The sequence below is a fragment of the Micrasema longulum genome, unplaced genomic scaffold, assembly GCF_059751315.1.
Source record: "Micrasema longulum isolate JH-2025_06_02 unplaced genomic scaffold, ASM5975131v1 h1tg000710l, whole genome shotgun sequence".
NCBI lineage: Eukaryota > Metazoa > Arthropoda > Insecta > Trichoptera > Brachycentridae > Micrasema > Micrasema longulum.
In genome coordinates this window covers 266,368-289,689 of record NW_028277906.1, presented here as the reverse complement: position 1 = coordinate 289,689, position 23,322 = coordinate 266,368, and the positions used below count along the sequence as shown (strand labels likewise).

At 30.8% G+C, this 23,322-nt stretch overlaps 1 long non-coding RNA gene across 1 annotated transcript in view; it reads right to left on the bottom strand.

Moving 5' to 3' along the window:
• Positions 1-3,734: 3,734 nt before the first annotated feature.
• The window catches only part of LOC148279522 (uncharacterized), a 106,020-nt gene continuing 86,432 nt past the window's right edge, over positions 3,735-23,322 (bottom strand). Inside the window, exon 2 of the long non-coding RNA XR_015822846.1 lies at positions 3,735-3,815. This is a non-coding gene — a long non-coding RNA (uncharacterized LOC148279522). The remainder of the gene's footprint in view (positions 3,816-23,322) is intronic.

Genomic DNA, 23,322 nt, shown 5'->3' with positions numbered 1-23,322 from the left:
TTGTCAAGTCATGATGGAGATGGAGCATATTGATGTACGGTTGTGAGACATGGTGCCTTACCGAAAGCGATAAAAAAAGACTAGAGGCCTTTGAGATGTGGTGCTACAGAAGAATATTAGGAATTTCTTGGAGAGACCACATCAGTAATGAGAAGGTTCTCAGCAGAATCGGCGAAGAGAGGCACCTAATCAAAACCATCTCAGAGAGGCGAGCCTAATGGATAGTCACATTATTATAGGGAATGGCTGAGGGGACAAATTACATAGAGCGCCGCCGACGGGAGCATTTGGAGCATTCGGAACAAGTGTGCGAGGATTTCAACTGAGCCTCATATATCGAGCTGAAGAGGGCTGTAGAGAAGATAGACCAGTGGAAGACGAGAAGCTGGACTTTGCTGCAAACCAATCCCCAGGATTGAGACTGCGAAGAAGTAAAACCCGTTAGGGTTAAATAAGAAATATTTTAAGGTCTAGGCATGTTATGTCTCATCTGCTCTCAGATACAAAAACTATTTTAGAGACAGGAGGTAAGGACTGTATTTTCCTGAGTGGGGGGGATTTGAGTAGAAAATTCCTTGATGATTTTCCGAATGTTTAAGTTTACTGTTTACCACATTGATTTGCCATAGTATTCATTTTTTAAAATTATTATTATGTTCCGACCCAATATAATATTTGTGATGATATACCCGTATGTCTGTGCAACTAATTATTCGTCCTAACTCAACATAGGACTTCTAGTTCAATGGAGTTGGAAATTATCTCTCAAAAAAGGTGCAATAAACTACTTGTACGAGTAAGTCAATCAATTGAGTATAAATTTTATATATAATCTAACTTTGTGTTTTTTTTATTTTTTATATAGTTTATTGAATAAAATATTAAAACGTAATAAAGAAAACAAAGTATTAAAACATATTTTGTCCCGATAAACTATTTAAAAATAGTTTGTCATCGGGTGCTCAGATATTAGTTTTATTTAATAATCAAATAAAAGAATACAGACATAATACTGTATACGTATAAAATAATGACCATACATATATTATTTTATCTTTGATGATTTGAAAAATATTACTAAGAAGAAAAAACTTAACAAAACCAGATAATAATGGTTTAAAGAAATATTTTTTTAAAAGTAAGAAAATATAGTAAAATAATACAATTAAAATTAAAGAATAGCCAAATGGCTAGTAAATAAGTAAATACTAAAATATATTTTAAATAAAGGAAAAATTTTTTAGGCGCACATATAAATAGCGTGTGCTCATAAATGTAATCAAAACAAGATAAATAATAATTATTCATTTTAATAAAATAAATAAAACAACTTTGTTTTTAACCACTATTTTTTTATTTTTTACCACCGAGAGGTTAAAACTTGGGAATCTTCATTAAATTATAAGAAAAAAATAATTAATAACCAAATAAACAATATTTCTTTCAGTCCACTCCAGTCTAGTTTAGAAAATATGCATTTCAAATGACCATCCTATTAGGAAAAAAAATACTTGATTTATTAGCTCCGCGTGTGGTATTTAGTAAACATGGATAAAATAGAATAGGAAAAAAAATATTTACGTAAACCTTACGACGGATCTTGTTTGCTTTGAAACCGGTCGGTGGAAAAAAATACAAAAAAAAAATAGTGGCTAAAACAAAGTTGTTTTATTTAATAAATTGAGGTTAGTTTTAATCATTTTATTATATAACCAAGAATAACAATCATTGCAACAGAAAATAATATGGTATTTATGTAGAGAGGGTTTGTAAAATAATCTCCCTTATTGGATTATAATAAATCATGTCACCAGTTAAGGGGTAAAGTAGTAAGATCGTTGACCCAAAATAATCATTATTACTGAGCCAGTGTCAGACAGACAGTTTTTAGTGTTTATAATGAATACATAATAATTTTATTTTTATTTCAGAACCTTGACGAGTTTTATTTTAACCCTTAAAATACTGTTAATTGGTCTAAAAAAAAATATTAAAAAAATACGTATGCTACCCAGTGTTATGGAGCAAAATAATATTTAATAAAAATGAAGTTAAAATCTTCATACCCCTACCCGGTCGTGTATAGGGCATCACATTGATGCTTTAATGCAATGTATCTGGTTTATTTTTATTACATGGAAAGTGAGGTGATTCGTCTCACATCCCCCGTGCCAGGAATCGAACCCAGGACCTCAATAATGGTAGGCGAACGCCCCGACCACTACACAACGAGGCGAACTTATCTCCACTCGATTTCTTTCGGCAGCCACCGAGTCGAAACACTCAACTCCAGGGTTCTAATTTACTCACAGAACTTAATTATTTATCAGCCCGAAAACATGAAAAAAAACATAATCACATAATTGATACGTGTTTTTTTTCTATACAATCTAGTTTTATATTGTTTTACTGTTAAAGCTGCTACTTTCCAAAAAAGAGACTAGCTCTTGTGCTTGGAAAGTGACTTACACTATTATATTTGTGTAGTAATTTGAAGGCATATAATTTCGAATATTTATGAGAAAAAAAAAAAAAACAAAAAATAATAATACAGTCATACCTACTAATTAAAATAGAAAGCTGTTTATACTCGGGTTTTAAAAATTTATTTAAATTTACTTTGAATTTATTTACTGATAGGGTCAAAGCACCAATGAATGACTGTTTAAGGCTCAGCTTGTAGTGAAATCCACATTAAAGGTATAAATTTCATTATGTAAGCGTACAAAATAAAAGAAAACAATAAAAAAACACACTGATTGTTTAAGTACTTTTACTTTTTTATAGAAATACGAGTATTACAATTATAATTAATATTACTCTAAAAAAAAAGCAGAATCACCAGTGAATGACCGCTACTACCCCAGTAAAAATAATACTTAGATTTAGTTGCATCATAACATTATAAAACACCTTAACACATTAGAATATGGATATATTCAAAGAATTGCATAAGAAATAGCATCAAATAAAACACTTACCACACCTTTCCTTATAAAAACACTATCAATCTCAGAACAATAACGGGAAGACGCACTATTACCTTTTGACAACTCACAGTTGAAAACTGATAGATTTGTTTCTTACCAAAAGATTTGTCCGCCTACTGCTTTTGTCATAGTTTCTAGAGTTAAAAGTTTTTTGACTGGACACATGTAGCAATTCTTATTATATTGTGTTTTATTAACCAATGGTCATTTACTGGGAGATGGTCATTTACTGGTGCTTTGACCCTATATTAGTTTTAATAGTTTTTAATTCATTGAAGAGACTATTGTAAATTTTTTATTCCTTTGAAAACAAAACTATGTTTACCATGAATTGTGTGGAATATATGAATTTGGATATTATTTTAGTGTCTGGGTGACTTATTCATCTCAAATTCGTTTATTTTTTCTTCTTTGTAAATTTGTATAATAGAATTTATCTACTATATGGATTTTAAATAATTTATAGAGATTTTCTGTGTTGAATGTTGAAGGTTTTTTTTAATTACTTTGATAATTAATCTTTGTACTATTTTAAGGGGGTTTAACATATTGGTATATGCACCACCTCATCCAACAACACCATATTGTATGGTCAATCATTTTTATTCGTTAACCCACTGTTAATGGATTTAAACTAAGTAAAATATGAATAATTTTATTGTGCTCACCTGTATTAAATACATAACGTCAATATTGCGTCCGATTGTTGTAAAATTTATGGTGACGGTAGACTAATCCTTTTCATTTTTGTCAGCATATTTTTCCAATATAAACATTGTCGTTTCGTTGGTTATACAATCAATTTTTTAATGATATTCCACACACCTGAAACAAAAAAAATAACACAATTAGAGCAAAGCCATAAATACTTTACTATTTTATCTAAATATACGCCCAGTAGGCATTTTAAGAACGATAGAAAAAAAATAGACTTGATCCCTTAGAATAACAATTCTCTAGAGAAGCCTTTTAGGCTCTATTGCATAGGAACAAAAGCTTTCCGAATTTTTTGTTTAGTTTTTAGTACAACAACAAACGTGTAACTGACGGTTTGGTCAGCTCGAAATAATGTAAACTGTAGATGACTTCGTAGTTGATAATTATATAATGGCTTTTGTCCGTACAGGCGACTCTATTAACCAGTGGCTAATTATTACTCTAATTGTAATCCACACTCATAAATGCGAAAGTGTGTTTGTTTGTTTGCGTTTCCTTCACGTCGCAACGGAGCAACCGATTGATATGATTTTTTGTATAAGCATAGCTGAAAATATGAGAAGTGCAAAAAATTATTACTCTCTTGAAAACATTGACAAAAAATATTATTATTTTTTCACGTAGCAACGGAGTAACTGAATGATGTGAGTTTTTGCATAGGGATAGTCGAAGCTAATAAGTGTCAAAAAATACTTTTTATCCAGAAAAAACATCTCATTCCCACGGGGAAATTCTAAGTGGAAAAAAAAATAACCAGTATTAAAACAGAATAACGATTCTACGTTAACATATAATAAAGGACCGTCGTATTTTTCTATAGCTATTTTTTGGACGGCAATCGAACAGGCTACTTTTTGTATAAAAACATACTATTCCATTGGGATTCTTTTTATTGTTAAACGACAAAACTAATTAATGAACAAATTTCTCCCTAATACGATGCGAGCTAAGCCGCGAGGCGGTTAAAAGCTAGTAATATGTAGTAATATCTATACATAGTAAAAGTACAAGAATATACTAAGATTATTTATATAATATCAAGGAAGAAAGGGAAAATTGGACTAGGTGAGAGTGACAGATGGACAGAGATGGTTATATGTAGTTGAATTTGATTCAGTGATCGCATGTAAGAAGACAATTTGTTATCAAAGAAATCAAGACTTATTCGCAGACCTAAGAATTCTGGGCAAGGCTAAGTAAAAACCGTAATAGGTAAATATCACGTTTTTTTAAAACATTTTTTAAGTAAAAAGGGTCTTTAAACTACTGTCCAGTAAAAAAAATGTTTTGCTGCTTATTGGTAGCATAAAAAATATTTTTAATTTTGAATTCCCGCAAAAACGTCATATTGACCACGCCTCTAATAAGTCGCGATTCATCTTCATTTTCAACATTGTTCTAAACTTTTTTTCAACTTTTTCAAAACATCGTCACGAATTTTGACGTCACAACTATCAATGCCAAACATGTCGCGTTTTTCTTGTGACACACTTTTTTATATTTTATTTTTTAAAGTTATATATGAAAACATTTCTCCGCAATATCCATATTGATTTGGAAAAAAACAATTAATAATTCTAAATCTATTTCATATATTTCTATCGGTATTCGTAGTATGTGATATTTTCCTATTATTTCTATGGTTTTCAGTAAGAAAAAGTATGTTTTGTCGTAATTTTTTAGAGCTGAGTGATTCAGGCGCATTATAGAGTCAATTCAGGATTTTAAATAGGACTAAAAAGCCGTATTTAGTTCGAATTGTCAATTCGAAATATGGATAGTATAATAAATTTATTTTTAATCCAAACGCATTTGACCAACGCAACGAGACTAGGGGTTGGGTAACGGAGGGGTTGAGATTTGTGGAAGGCATGCTAGTCAAAGAGGCATAAAAGATTTTCTCAAATTTCATTTTTTTTTTTTTGGCAATTCATCCTATGAATCAATTTTCAAATTAAATTTTTTTTTTCTGATGAAAACGTGTTTACTATGAGGAATATTCCTCTGAAGTTTCGCGGTTTGACCCTGAAACACAGTGTTTACATACACTTTTTTTATTAACATCGACCCGCTACAAAATGTTGGTATGAAAAAAATGAAATCTGATATTATTTGATTTTGAATAGAACGGCACGTGAAAGAAAAGACAGATCATCTTACATTAATTTAACATATCGCACCTTTAGAACGAAAACGACTTAACTCAAAAAATCTTTAAATGTATTAATATCATAAGACGACATCAATGAACACTATACATCTTTCTGCATTTAAAAAAACGCAACATTCGGGTGGGAATAGAACAAAACCGTTACATCGGTTTCTTTATTACTCGGAGAATTTAGATTCCGTCTGAGTTATAGTGACCGAAAGCCCGTTGAGTCGATTTTATTCCGATACAAAAGGCATGTTTACTTTATTTTTTAATGTATTAAAACGTCCAATTTAGCTTGGTGATTGTTTCGTTCCGACTTACCGATAATCTTAGTGACTTATTTAAGTTAATGTCATTTTATTATTCAAATTATCGGTAATCTTAGTAACTTATTTACGTTTATGTCATTTCGTAAATAAATAAAAACATGTGTTTGGTGACCTGATCTGACCAAGTAAAAATTATGTCATTATCTTATTTATCAAAGTGCTTTTGATAGTTTTTTTTTAAAATCTTTTAATGACTCATTAAATAAATGTCTTGTTTAAACCTACAATAATTTCTTTTTATTATGCTTTTTTTTTCATAAATTCGTAGCTGAAAGCTTTCGTTATAATTTTTAACTCAAAATTTGGTGCTTACTTCGAAAAATACGAACAATCTACAAAATAATACGAAGGTGTCACCATTTACATTCTTATTTTGCATGTTCACAAAAAGTTGATTTTAAGAGTTGATTTTATTTTATTAAGAAAACATACAGTCATACATAATAAGTATTGAAACAACAATTTTTTAACATTAAAAGACCAATTAAGTTTTCATAAATTATGCAAAAGATACATACATTAAATGTGACAAAAAATATGAAATTTATGTGAGAAAATAATAATTGTTAAGATTTTCGTTTTCCATGGGGGTTATCGTTAGTAATAAATAAAAATATCGAATGCACACTCCGAGCCACACACATGAACGCACATATAAAATATACATTACATGCGGCACAATTGAGTCGTTTTCATCCTAAAGGTGCGATATGATCGAAATACAATGCGCCATGCTCGACAAAACATAATAAATATGTTTTGGCAAATGATTAAGAAATGGACATCTAGTACGTTGAAAAAAATGTTCCATCTTTATATAATTTATGTAGTATAACGTTTCCATTTAGAATTTACGGCTTTCTCAACGCGAATCATAAAATAAGGATCGTATTTTCCGATGCATTAATCTACGTGATGATAATTAAATTATACAGAACACACCATCTGCTCGTGTACAGAGCTCCACTATTGACTTAACTTGATGTAGTATGCAGGTAACGCAAATAGACTGGACCAGCCATCTGCTTTCCGTCCGTAGGAAGACCTTTGAAAAATAGCCGATTTCAACTTTGAGATCTTTTCAACAGTAGAATTAAAATAGGCTATTTATTATTTGAGCTCTGTTATAATGAGAAAGTGTAAACAGTTCATCGATCCTGAACAAAATATATGAACTAAAGCACTTTCTTTAAGAGGATGTAGGATGCCAGACAATTTTGATGAATAGGTATTTTTAGGTTACTCATCGCAAATGCCTCCTCGATACTGTGCGAAGACAAAATTTCCATCACAAGCAAAAAAGCAGCTATTTGCAAAAGTCGTATTTTGAGATATGACGCTTTTAAGTAGTTATCAACTTTAGGCAAATTATTGAAAACCGTAATCATAAAATAAAAACGCAGAATGTAAATCGTTTCTAAGTAAATATAAAACCAGTGTGTGTATCTACACTGTGTTTTTGCTTATGTTTCTCTACATACTGTGTCATGCCTAAAATATGTTTTTTTTGCTTGATATTAAATGGTTCGAAATTTCTTGTAAGATATACCTAATATTTAACCCATTCAAACATGGAACTGGTAGAGGAAGGATGAAAGCAGATTAAACGAGATTGAAATGCGATCTCTTACATGAATGTGTGGGAAATCAATGTATGCCATGGTTACGAATGGTGAAATCAGGCGATAGTGTAAATCTGAGTCAAGTATAATTGATAAGATTAAGAATGGGTCTCTGAGATGGTGTGGTCATGTAGAACGAATGGACAACGAATGAATGTTAAAACAAGTATATGCATAATATGGCAAATATGAACGGTAACGTGAGACGAGGACGACCAAGGAAGGCGTGGCGTGGTCAGATAAACCAAAATCGTAAATCTGGTCATACCAAAAGCCGGCAGAACCGAAGGGCATGTATGACAAGATGTATGAATGTGGAAGAAGCTAGGAATGTATGCCAGGATAGACGTGTGTGCGGTCCATTCTCTTTACCTACCCCTACAGGGAAATGCGTGATGATGATGAATGGATTTTCTTGTAACATATTTTTATATATATTTAAAAAAAAGTTATATTTGAAAACATTTCTCCGCAATATCCATATTGATTTGGAAAAAACAATTAATAATTCTGAATCCAATTCATATATTTTTATCGGTATTCGTAGTATGTGATATTTCCCTATTGTATCGGCAAATATCTATAAATCATATTTTTAAAAGTATGCAGCTTTGTTGAATTATCTATGTAAAATAAACAACACGTACGCCGTGCATCCACAGAGTAATTTATTGTTTTTTTATTAATATTCGTTAGTAAATAAAATTACGTATGATGAGAAATTGTAGTTAATAGCTTAAAAATGAGAAGATGTAAAGAAATTTCATTTCGAAACAAGAAGTTATAAGAAAACAATTATATTCATACCTGTTTAAGTATTTAAGAAAGGCATTACATTATAAATGTTTTATCGAATAGAAAATAAAGGTTATCTAATTCATGAAACGATCTGCTAATAGCACGTACGTATTAGAATTAAAGGTTATAGTAATTATTTAAATGCTAGTCATTTTAATTTTTGATTACGTACGCATTATTAAATAATTAAACGATTTCATTATCATGAAGAAATAGAAACATAATTATTATATTGTAGCAACTTCCACATTCATAAATAAAAAATATACTTCGTTTTCTCCTTTATTTCCTAATGAGACAAGTAGAAAAATATTATTGATCTATGTTTATTACACGCAAATCTGGAAAAAGTCACCTTTGCCCGTATTAAAGTCCGCCATTAAACCATGTACACCTTTGTTTATTATGGGTTAATAAAGATTTATTATTCTTATCATAATAAGAAGTTGACATTTAGCGTCAATTTTGCCGACAAAGTCAAATTAACAGGCTCACTACCTTCGTTCGGAGTTGGGAAGATTATTTCAATCCACACTCCACACGCCATGCCACTCCACCTATTGGTGGTTATCATTATTACGTTTTTCCACAAAAATATATACACATTTTAGCTTCATTTTGCATTTTTTTTATTATTCGATCTCGCAATCAAAAATGACAATAAAGTGACAAATTTATACTTGAGATAGAATTATTTTAGGCTAACAGTAAATGTGTTAAGTTTGCTATATGTGAAATAGAATATGCGTACAATTTATTTTTCTAAACGTGTTCAATATTCGATTATTCGATTACAACATTAATAATATCAATCTGGGAAGAGTTACACAAATAAAGGATTTGGGGATAGTTTTTGACGAAAAATTGACATTTATTCCTCACATTGATACCATCACTAATAAGGCAATGAAATGTCTTGGATATTTGCAGCGAACCGTTAAGGATTTTAATTCCATCACTACCCTCAAAGTGCTATTTACTGCCTTGGTTAGAAGTAATTTAGAATTCAATTCAACAATTTGGTCACCTTATTACAATGTTCATATTTTAAAGTTAGAAAGAGTACAACGTAAATTCCTTAGATTCATCAATTACAAACTTAATATACCCGCTGAAAATATTGATTATGATAATTTATTATGTACACTAAATATGTCAACTCTATGTAAAAGAAGAATTATAAATGACTTATTAAATTTATATAAAATAGCGAATGGCGTATTGGACGTCCCGGAATTAACTAGTGTTATCAGCTTGAAAGTACCTCTTCGAAATACTCGGCAGCTAACGTTATTTTTTGAATCTCCTGGCAGTCACAATTATTATTACAATTCACCAATACCTAGACTACACCGGCTAGGTAACGAGTATGGTGAGGTTGATATATTTTGTCTGTCTTTATATAAATATAGGTTAAGTATTCAAAAGGTTATAAATTAATTTATGTAAAATTTCTTAATATTTTTCTTTTTTTACTATTTCTTTTTCTCATGTATCTCTTTAATAATGTATAAACTTATATGTATGTATATGTATGCGTGTATGTTTTCATATGTAAATTTTTTAAATATTTTTCTATGTACCATATACCTATGTTGGTACATTTCCTGATTTTTACTTATTATTGTATCTTTTAGCTTTTCTTATGTTATCTTTTATTTTTACCAAATTTACATACTTATGTTCCACTGCTGCACTTAAATGTAATTTCTAAAATATGTAAAAGCCCATTGGGCGTGTAAATCAATAAATAAATAAATAAATAAATTATGGGTTAGCGACGAAGATACTTTTAATTTTCATACAAATGTACACATTTTTAAAGTCGAAAAAAAGTCCACTTAGTTGGTTGAAATTTCTTTTGAAAATATAATTCGCCACCTGTGTAGCTTTGGAACAGGTCAGTAGAAAAAAAGTGATTAAAAACAATGTTGTTTTTATCTATTTTATTTAAATGAATAACCACAAAGTTAGCGCCTCAAATATTAATTTTATCTTTTAGATTTTTACTATGCTTTCTCAAAAAATTAGCCAATCATGCAAAATATAGGTGCATCAATCATAAAAAAAAATGCTTAATACACACAGAAAGTCACAAAATCTTCATATTTAGACTAATGTTTATATTTATTTATTTATATTTACGCCCAATGGGCATTTTAAATGACATATTTATACTGAGAAAATTATTATAAAAGAAAGTAGAAAGACAATGATATACAGTAGACTTGGTGGGAGTAGAAGCGGGAGAGAAGTGCTTACAATTGAATTTGATTCAGTGATCGTTTGAAAGAAGACAACTTGTTATCAAAGAAATCAAGATTGATATGTTTGTTGGCAGACCTAAGAATTCTAGGCATAGGGGAATGAAAACCATAGTTAGTTCTATGGTTATCGGTATGAAAGAGTAAGTTTTATCTGAGGTTTCTAGTTGAGATATATTCGAAACAATTCAAAATACACTTCATGTAAAAGAACTTTTAGAGATTTATTATGCATTGTGCCAATTAAATTTACAGTACGGTATAATCGGATGGGGTGGTGCGAGTGTTTCACAAAAATCCATAGTTAAAATTATACTTAGAGCCCCGATACAGATATCTACTGAAGGAATATTCCACAAATCACAACTTATGACACCAAAGCAATTATAAGCTAAAACAATACTTGTTTATGGATTCAAAAACTTATCTTACTCAAACGAAGGACATAACTCCAACAATACAACACATACAAATAATATAATCTCTAGATCCTAAACACAAATACAGCTTAAACAAACACAAACTTATACCACTTTCAGACAAAGGGATTTCGAGTATTATGCAATTAAAATCTATAATCTACTTCCACTGTCCATTGAAACAATGAGTAACGAGACAATGTTCAAAAAGGCTATAAAAAACGGATAGCGGAGCTGGGTAGAAGTAAAATGGATTGTCTCTTTTGCCCAAACTAATATTGAATCACCAGCTGAACAAACGTATAGTTTATGTTATGTTTTTGTTCTTTTATTGTGCGTTTTATAATATAAATAGTATAGATATACATTAATTAAATATATACATAAATTCTTAGTGTTTAAAGCTGTCTTAACATTTTGCGATTTCTCTCTGTATTCGTCTTCTTTGCATATTCTCACGCGTAATGTTTTTAAGTGTCCTCGGCATGGGTAACCCCAGTGAGGTTACATTATTTTTATTATTGTTTATATAATTTGTTTTATGTTTGTAATTCCTTAAGCGTTTTTCGTTTGATCAGGTACAGTTATAGAAACCATACTGCGGATATAACACGTCAAGCCCATCCCGTTGGAAAGTGATACAAAAGAAAGTATTCGTGGCAGGAAATATGAGAGAAGATGATTGGATCAGCGAAGAGATATGAAATTGAAATGGTCGAATCAATCACGGCCGATGATTTCAATAATTACACAGCGGATTAAAGCTATTAACATCTATTATTCTGATATTGATAAATTTACATTTTGTTAATCGTCCATACTGTTATGGATAGTCGATAGTCACGAAGTTTCGTTAAAGAGAGTTAATTAAACTTGAACAAGTTTTAATATTACTACAAGCGGAATCTTAAATTCCGTTTTGCATCGTATCAAACTTAAATACGCCTTATAAAACTTTATGCTACCAATTTATAAAACTGTTTTTCATACGATAAGGCTTAATTGTTTTATTTTATACGATTTATGTTTTCATAATTTTACATAACAATTATATAACAATTAATAACTTCAAAAATATTAATACCATCAAAACTCTTTATTGCTCACTAGTTCGACCCCATCTAGAATACGCTTCTCCCATTTGGTCTCCATTCTACAGAACTCATATTGACCATATCGAGTCTGTCCAACACCGTTTTCTAAGAAAAGTGGCATGGTTGCTTGGATTACAAAGAGGTAATTATTCCTATTTTTAAATAGAGCAATCTCTTAATCTGTCTTCATTGGAGAGACGTAGAACTGAGATGGACGTTATATGCATTTTCAAAATACTTAATGCTTTAAGTGATGTCCCATCTCTGTTGCAATCAATTTATTTTCATGTTCCCAACCGTGTCACCAGAAGTCAAAATCTGCTATTCATAAAATCTTCTAAAAGCAACTTTGGTTTTTAAGCCTCAATGTCCAGAATGTGTAGATTAGTCAATTCATCACACGACTTGGAATTCTTTGGGATGGATCTTCCGGCTTTTCGTAGATCTCTTCGCGACTAAACAGTGTGGGATGAAGTTGGATTGGCATGGTTTAGCTCAAAGTTTTAGGTCTTTCGTTTTTTAAATATATTGTGTACAGTTATTGTTTTGCCCTTGTTTGTCTTTGCTAAATAGTGTTATGTTCTTTTTGTTCAGTTTCTTGCATTTATGTTTCTTCATGTAACTGTTGTAATAGGCTTGGGCCGTGTATATAATAAATAAATAAATAATAAGTTTTACTAGTTTGTACGCTGTAATAAGGAAGTTTAGTGCTACGGCAAATTGGATATAACAATGTTTTCGCGCACGCGCACGCGGTAAAAATTAGAGCCTTTAAGTGTATGGCAAAGTTTCTCGAAAATCTATGAAAAAAATAATAAAAACGATTTTAATAAAAATGAACTACTTTGAACTGCGTCACAGGTTCTTCCGTATCAACCAATAATAGTGTCGTGATAGATTTCCGGTTCCCACGGGCGGAGTAATTTCAAAATTACAAACTTTAAAATGTCATAGCGCTGATAATATAAAACTTTTTTTTTTACTTAGTTTGATAGTCTATTAACAAATACAATATTCTTTAAACAAAACCACTGAACTTCCACATTGCGTGTATGCAGCGTATCTAGATCATATTTGTTTATGTAAGCACCTTTTAAGCAAGTGCCCTTTAGGTATTACATTACGAAAATAGCGCTTTATAAGTTATCCATAATAATAGTTTTCGAAAAATGTGCAGTCCAGAGGATTTAAAATTCCAGTGTAGAACTACCTTTAAAACCAATATATCACTTCCATTCTGCCAGGAATCGAAACGAGGACCTCAAGAATGGTGGGCGAACGCGCCAACCGACACACAACGACGTGGATCTATCTCCACTCAATTTCCTATTTCAGGATTTTTACCGGAGTAGCTATTGAGTCAAAAACGCCCGTTCAGAGTTCTGGTTCTTTTTTCACTCAAAACTGTGTTCATCCGGCCGGATACAGAATAAAATATGCGTAATATGTGCAGACGCTATCCTGGTGGTCCAGCGAACTTCCCGACTGCGGGTCCTGAATCTTCCCTAAAAGTTTGACTTTTAAACAATCAGTATAATTTTAAAAAATTTATTCAATAAAATCGCCAACAGATTAACTAATCTTTAAATAACTACAGCAAATATTTTAAACCTCATCTAACATCTAAATAAAATATATGTGTAACATTAATTAAGGTTCATCGAATGAAAAAAAAAAACAAAACCATCATGCCGTTTCCCCGTTCGGGTAGGCAGAGAGGTTAGAACGCCACATCACTCTATCTTTGCATACAGATCTCGCTAACGCTTTCTCTACATCTCTACATCTTCTCATGCACGCACGCCGATTATTCCGACTTTTAAGATGTCCATCTTCAAGTATTTGTTAGATTTGGTCATGCCATCTCTTTTTTTATTTTTTTTATTATTTGGAATTTCAACAAGGATACATAAAATACGTACAATTTTTAAGCAAGCATTACTAACATTCTTTATATATATCATCAATTATAGAACTCTACCATATTTCATAAATTATATAAAATAAGTGCGTAAAATCAGTATAAGTAATAATAAAGATTAAGTTTACAGAAAGATAAGAATAAAGATTGAGTTAAATATAAAAAAACTACTTTTTTTTAAAAGAAAATAAAAGAGAACTTTCTCGGTCTTCCTATATTTCTGCATCCATCATAACTCACATTGTAAATATTCTTAGCCGTTCTTTCGCTGTCTATTCGCTCTACATGTCCAAACCAGCGCAGAGCTCCTTTCTTGATGTTGTCGATAATGCTTATCTCAGCCTTGCATAATGTACGGATCTCAACATTTGTGCATCTATCGTACATAGTTTTACCACGCATTCGCCCGAGAGATCGCATTTCGACAGCATTCAGCCTAGTTTCATCCATGTTTTCCCAAGTCTATACTTCACTCCCATACATCAGGGTCGGGACCAGGACTCCATTGTGAACTGCTAATTTTGCCTCTTGCGACAAACATTTATTTGCCAAGGTTAATTTAAGTGCACCGTTCACTCTGTTCCCGGCACTCATCCTCCTTTCAATATCATTCTCAGTCATTCCATTCCTAGTAAACATACTTCCTGGATACACAAATTCCTGCACTTGTTTTAGTATAACCCCCCCCCCCCCCCCCATTCACAGTGATTTCTCATTTAGTTATATTTGCATTCCTTTCAAAAACCTCTTTGCCTCTTTGCCTCTTGCGACAAACGAATTGCGAATAAATCTTTGCAATAAATATGGTTCGTACGTCCGTAGTTCCGTATCTTTATTTTATTTACTTTCCCGCATTACGTGATACATAAATAATTGTTTTATTGTGAAGTCAAAGGGCGATAAAATCCAAAGGTCAGAACTTTTTATTGGTTTTGCCTGGCAGTATCTGAAGGTCAATTATCTCATTAATCGTGATTGATAACAGCGTAATAGCTGATAATTCCAGCAGGTTATCTGACACACGTTTTGTATATCCGAACCTTGCTTCCAATCTTCATGTATATAATAAAACACTGCAAACTACAATTATTTGCCGATGATACATTAATCTATATAGCGGGAGAAAATTATACAGAGACTTTACAAAAATTAAACGAGGACTTAAACAGAATATCTGAGTGGCTCAAAATTAATAAACTTCAGCTTAATGTTGGAAAAACAAAATACATGGAGTTAGGAAGGAAAAAGCCAAACCCAAGGATGAATGTACTTATTGATAATGAAACCATAGAAAAGGTTAATGAAATGAAATATTTGGGGATAATACTTGATTCAAAATTGACATTAAATGCAAATTTTGAACACGTTAATAAAAAAATATCAAAAAAAATATTTTTCCTTAGTAGATTGAGAAATAAATTAAATAAAGATACTGCAGAACTAATTTACAAAACAATCATTCTTCCACATATAGATTACTGCTCAACAATATTATTTTTAGCAAACGAAGGAAATTTAAATAAACTAGAAATTTTACAAAATAAAGCGATGAGAATAGTTCTTAAGAAAAATAAATATAGCAATGTAAAAAAAATGAGAGATTAACTAAAATGGTTATCTGTAAGAAGGAGACTTAAATTTAATATGTTGATATTTATACATAAATTTTTTCACGATAAATTACCAAAATATTTTAAGGTTAAAGTTGTCTTAAACAAAAATTGTCATGAATATGCTACTAGACAAAAGGATAAAATAAGACTACCATTATTGAAAAGAGCTGAGTCGCAAAATTGTTTGATGTATAAGGGTTTAAAAATGTATGATGAGATGCCTGAATGTATGAAGAATGAAAAGTGTCTGAAAGAATTTAAAAATAAATGTATAAGTTACTGTAAGGAAATGTAAATATATATAGATGATGTAAATGTACATTATAGTTTTTATTAGTTTTAATATAAGCCAACTTAAGAAATAAATAAAAAAATACATATATCGTACCGTATAATATTTCTTAGGCATCAAGACTTTATACTAACTGAGATAGATGTATTGGACGACGAGAGAATGGTAAAACAAGTATATATGGCAAAAATGAACGGCAACGTTAGACGAGGACGACCAAGGAAGACGTGGCATGATCAGATAAACCAAAATCTTAAGTCTGGTCATGTCAAAAGCAGACAGAACCGAAGGGCATGTATGTCAAGATGTATAAATGTGGAAGAGGCTAGGATTGTATGCCAGGATAGACGTGTGAGGCGGTCCATTCTCTTTGCCTACCCCTACGGGGAAATGGCGTGATGGTAGTAGTAGTAGTAGTAGAGATAGATGTATTCTATAGTCCTTAAAATATAGCTTGATTAAAATGACAGTTGTCAGCAAAAGTGACGACATAACTTTCTAGTAACGTCTAAGGATTGATTTATATTAACACACGAAAAATCATTCGTATCTGGCGTGTTAATTTTTTTTTATACAATGCTTGACATATAAATCAACATAATTATATAAAATCAGCTTTAAAACTAGAAAAAACTAAAATAAACCTTATTATTAATGATGTTCTTACAAGATTACATCATTTTGCCAAAATGTTAGAATCCCTAAAAGTCCCATCGGACAAATTGGTCAATGTAAATCGATCGAAAAAAATAATTCATTTGATGTTGTTTATGAGAAAAGTATAAATGTCTTATTTTCTGGTGAATAATTGTCTTAAACACACTATAATAGGCTTGTTTTTGCGTTTTTATATCAATTTTCGGAAACGGAGTATCACGTTTGCATGAAAAAACGGATAAAATCGATTTGATCGGTACACGATCATTAATCAGTAATTTCCCATCACTAGTAACATTAGTTTGGCAGCTGTCATTTTAATCAAGCTATATTTTAAGCATCACTTCTGGTTCGTTTCCTGCGATCGGGATGTGTCGGATTACGTTCGGCTGTACTCGGGTGCATCTTATTTAGACTTTAAAATAGTTTTATTTTTTATTTTTTTACTGATGTATCTCAAATATTCGTTACTATCCACATATTAAAATAAACACAATAGGGAAATATCGAGTTTAATTAATAAAGGTATGAAATACTGTCCAGTATAAAATTTAAAAAAGCACAGCATAAAGTAACAAAAAAAATACTTTTAAATTTGTAATTTTGATCTCCCCCAAAAATGGTCGTTTCATTGGCCACGCCCCTAATATAAATATATATATATATTCTTTTTTTATTTATTTTTCAAAAATATTTACAAAATATTCTTAAATCAAAGTCCTGCTGAGTTGCATACATACAACTCGTCAGCAGGTTCTTATAAATTACATTGATTATTTACACTTAACCTACATTAACAATAATTTTACTTGATACGTCACGATTCATGTTTATTTGCTCCTTGCCATTGAAATATGTGTAGAACAACATCACAAATTTTGACGTTACATCAACCGTAACGCGTTTTTCTACGAACGTATTTTTATTGAATTCATATTTTACATTTATGTATGAAAACATTTCTCCACAAAATCCATATTGATTTTGAAAATACAATTAATTATTCTAAATCCATTTTTTATATTTTTATCGGTATTCATAGTATGTGATATTTCCCTTTTAGAGACATTGGATTGTAATTCATTAAATTAATTAGTTATTGTATTGCCATTGCCTAACATAAAAAAAAACACTAGACTGATTTCATATTTATATTTTTGTAATTCCTTTACAGCTAATTAGTTAAAGTTTCTAAAGCGTACAAGTTTTATTCGAAAAACATTTTTTTCATGTAAAAAAAATATTTTTTTTACACTCTTAAAATAGAGGAAATCCTTAATTTCTTGGACTAGCATCTTCCAAAAACTCTTACCCCTCCCCTACACAGCCGCTTCCCTTATCTCCGCGTCTGGTGCGTACCGCTTCGTTGGTTTGTAGGGAAAGGGTAGGGGTTTGTAGAAGGGATGCTAGTTCCAAAAAACAATGATTTACCCCATTTCAAAATATTAAAAAAAATGTTTTTAAAAAATTCATGCCTATTTATTTAACACTTATTTTTTTTTTACATTTATTGGGGATATCAACAGTAATACATGTAACAAAAATACAACAAATAAAATATACAGAGAATAAAACAAATGACAGATATCCACAGAAATACATTAAATACACGTACAATACATACCAGTGTGTTTCTGTAAGTGTAAGTGAGTGAGAGGGTGGGTGTTATATTGGAATGAGGGTGGACATGTGTGTAAATATTGCACAAGTGTCAAGTGTCGAAAATATATATATATTTAAAATATTAAGAATTGGAGATAAAATATAATAAAATAATATAAAATAAGATAAAATAAGACTTTATTATTGAAACTAAGTATAAGACAAAAAAGTATGTTTTCAGACGCGCATTTTAAATGTTATTTTTTTACAATAAAATGGATCAATAAGGGGAAAGTTCAAATTATATTCACTAGCAAAACGTATAAGTGGAGAGTTCTGAGCATAGTTCCTACGAACTGAACGAACACATGAAATAGAGAGCTCGACATTTTAATGAACTCGTAAGGTTTAACAATAAAACGCCTAATTTTGAACGTTCTGAAGTGACTTTTAACTTATTTAAATAAGTTTCGCTTTCGGCCGAAACATGAACAGAACCCGAAATTCGGTTTCTTGCTTCTGTCGGTAACCAAAAACTAAGTCTGATTTTTCACAAGGCAGTTGTTTTGTGCTGTAATTCATTACATAAATGGGCTTGTTGACCTGCTGTGGTGCAAAAAATCGTTAATTCCTAGAAGGTAAGATCGAACATTTTGCCAGTTGAAAGATGAGATCGTTAATATACAAATTAGTGCGGTCATTACTCCGGTGACAATTTCAAGTAAACGGTTCTTAAAATAACTTAAGTCGCATATTTGACGTAAATACCAGACACCAAAGCTCCCGCCTAGAAAATCTACTGAAGCAGTTTGTCCAACCCAGAACTAATAAATCATGCTAATAGCAGTATGCTATTTAAATTATAATTTTATCAGAACATCTGTCTCATCTACTTTGCACGCTATAAAAAATTGTGGCGGAAAATGTAACACATTTTTTATTGGTATCAATAAATCTATATGAATTATTACGATACCTAGATTTAAGCGACGACGTGTCGCGCTTTCTATTTTGGCACAGTTCTATCAAAAACATTGAAATTATTTGAAAAGTTATTATTTACACGAAGAGCCTCTTGCGGGGACTTGATAAAATTTTAATAAAATATATTATGTTATTATTATTCTTAGAGGTAGGGGTCAGAGCTATTCAAGCTCCTGACGTCAGTGCGACCTGTGGAGATCCATTGTGACGGGTCCCGTGAATAGCCAGGCTATTGTGTGGAAGGCGAGAGTTTAAATTATGCCAAATCTCCCCCGCCAAGCCCAGGTCAATAAAGAGCCTTGCTACTGTCTGGAAGGCGAGAGATTATTTTTTTTGTTGCGTAATCTCTCCCTCCAAGCCCAGATCCGTAAAGTATCGAGCTATTAGGTAGGGGGCGAGCTCTTTAATGTCCTTAGGTTTAACCAGTGGTCCCCCGAGGATGAGGCTTATTTTATGATGTCAACCATCACATTCACGTATAATGTGTATAGGAGTTTCCTTATCAGCACTACAGAACCTACATCTAGTTTTGGAAATATTCATTCTAGCAAGGTGTTTGTTTAATCTGCAGTGTCCTGGGCGGGCTCTAGTGATAACCCTCACTTGATTTTGGCTGAGCTTTGTAAGGTCAAAGGCAAACCTTTTCGAGTACCTTTTTATCAGTTCCTTCGCACGGTGCTGACCAGTTTCTTTTTGCCAGAGTATAACCAAATTTAAAGATATAGATTACACAAACATCACTCTGTCAGATTTAAAATTTACCCTAAAAATGCATTATGTAACTTAGTATACATTATAATAATAAATATTTACATATCCCTTCCTCTCCTTGTCCTCTCTTCGAGCATTCCTGTCTCAATCCCGCCCAATTTACAATAACTTACTGTTCTTAAAAAAATTATTTGATTATTGAATAATATTTACGAGTACATGAAAATAACATTTTTATAAGTATAAACTTATTTGTATTTATTTATTTATTTTGTTCATTAACGCCCAAAAGGCATTTACAAAAAATAAAAATGAATTACATACTAAATAATAAACAGAATATACAGAAAAAATATGTGAAATTAGTTAGAAAGAATATGATAAAAAGTTTTACAAAGTAAAAAAAAAAAAAAAAAAAAAAAAACAATAATAACAAAGGTATGCAAGAAAAAACAGGAAGCATATAAACAAAAAATGCAAAGATATAAGCTTATGAAATAAAATAAATAAAGTATTTATTTAATATGTAATATATTTTCTTTGCTAACTTTGTATACTTTGTGAAAATCTGTTATTAGTCCTGAGTTTATACACTATATCTGTTTGTTTTCTATAAATATGTGTGTAGGACTATTGATTTCCCAAATAAAATAAAATTAAAATAAATAAATTAAGAACGCTTTGCTTCCTGGCCCATGACCTAAGCTCGTTACGATGAGAAAATTATAGATTATATTAGTTTAAATGTATTTTTATTTCTATTTTTCTTTTTATATCCTATGAGCTTTTTTTCCCTCGTGTACTCGTATATTAAAAACTATATAAATTCTAATAAATAAATACCTATAACAGTGTAAGTCACTCTCGGAACACAAGAGCTGGTCTTTTTTTTGAGAGTTACAGTCATAACATGTACTAGATGTATAAAAGTAGGTTTGTATTAGAATAAAAAAAACATGTACTTTTTATGAAAATATATTGATTGCTGTTCTACTAAGAAATGTCAGAAAACGAACTTAATTTGTTTTCGTAATTACACTAAGCCATGTAATTTATATGCCAATTGTTATAAAATCTATAAATATATATATATATTATATATATATATATATATATATTTTATTTACAATTTTAATAAACCCGTTAGGGTTACATTAGAAATTTTTTATTGTTTAGTCATTTTATGGCTCGTCTAGTCTAGTTAGTTCAGTCATCATGTGCTTTTTTAGATTGATTTTAAATTCGTCTCCAGTAAAAGTTTTCAAGTAGTAAGGTAAGTCGTTGTAGTGTTTAAGTCCATTATGTAGTATTTTTGACTGTCCTGTGTTTGTCTTTGCTTTTTCAATATGATAGTGTTGTTGTTGTCTGGTGTTATATTTGTGTATGTCAGCATTTTTGACTAATATTATGTCGTCGTCTTGTATGTTTCCCAATGTTATTTTGTGCACAATTTTTAAGGTCTCAATTTTAGTCAAGTAGTTTATGTCAAACTGGTGTGTTTTTTTGTACAGTTCAGTCGTAGAGGTCAGGTAGAGTAGGTTGTATGTTAGTTTAAGAACTTTATTTTGTTGTCTTTGTATTCTTGTTATGTCTGTCTTGTTACCAGTTCCCCAGAAGGCGATCATGTAACTCAATTTACTTTTGACATAGGCTTGGTACAATTTAAGTGTAATTTTTTACAAATCTGTATTCATTGGTCAAAAAATTGAAAACAATTTTACTTAATAATTTGAAAGTTTTATTGTGTAAAAAAAGAAGGCATAAAGTATACAGCTGGAAACGAAAAGTTACGAAGCGACATGTAGCAACTTTACAGAAGAGCCAATTTAAGTTTACTTGTTTTTTTCTATTCATGAAAAAATCTCATACAAACGTATTATTTTGGCATGATTCCTACATTATACATTTAAAATACGGAATTCTTTATTATTATTTTTTTAAATAAAATAATTGGCTCTTCTGTTAAGTTGCTGCATGTCGCTTGGTAACTTTTTCCTTTCCTGCGTCGGCGTCGATATGTTTTATATTTAGTATTTACAAATCGCATACAAAGAATACAAATGTACTATACGTATAGTTAGAATTTGCATTTCACAGTGAGTGAGTAACAGAACATAATTATATATAATACGCATATAACATGAGAAGTGAAGCATCAGAACATCTACCAAAATAGAAGCTGAAAGGGTCTTCGTCCTGAGATTCAATAAAGCCTTTGTGAGAAAAATATATTTATTTATACTTCGTCCGACTCAGATTGCAAGCGAAAAACCGTCCAACAGTTGTAGGCATTATTTTAGACAGTATTTACTCACTTTGTCGATATACAGGTGTTCTTTAAACCCTGTCACATCCGAATCCACGATGATCAGTATGAGCAAGAAGACATATTGGCACATTAAAATATTTTTTTAGAACGAATAAAATTTAAAAAAATAAAACATCAAAAAGCAAATGGTTGCTTACTTCTGCAGTGGTGAAACGAGGAGGGGGAAGAGGGGAGTCTGACACTGCGCCGCGCTCCCTTCACTTCTCCCCTGCAGAAGTAAGCAACCATTTGTTTTTTTTTAAATATTTTTTTTTTTTTAATCTTTGTTCTAAATATTTTTTTAAATATGCTATTATGTCTTCTTGACAATACTGATAATCGTAGTTTCGGATGTGACAGGGTTTAAAGAACACCCTTTTTAAGTGTTAACATAAGTTGTGCGCGTAAGTAAAAAAAAATGGTAAAGATTATTCGTCATTAAAAGCGCCCTTGAGGTATTATATTACGAAAATAGCGCTGCATAATTTATTCATAATAGTAATAATTACATATCGTCGTTACGCCGGCAATATCTGTTACCGATACATTTTGAATTTTTTTAAGGAGATAATTTAAACAATGTATCTTTTGATGATAGATTTTATTTTTAAATTAATTTTTTTTTTCATGTCAAAAAGGAAAAGTACGTAATTTTATTTTGACAAAATATTTAACTATATTTTGCTGAAACAAAATTGTGAAATCTTAATAAGAAGTTAAAAATACTTTTAAAAAATAAATCACTTAACAGATATTGACAGCGCAACAACGACATATTACTTTATTTGATTTCAAGCCTTTAAATTGTAATGTCAAATAGACTAAAGTGAGCATTTTCGGTATTGT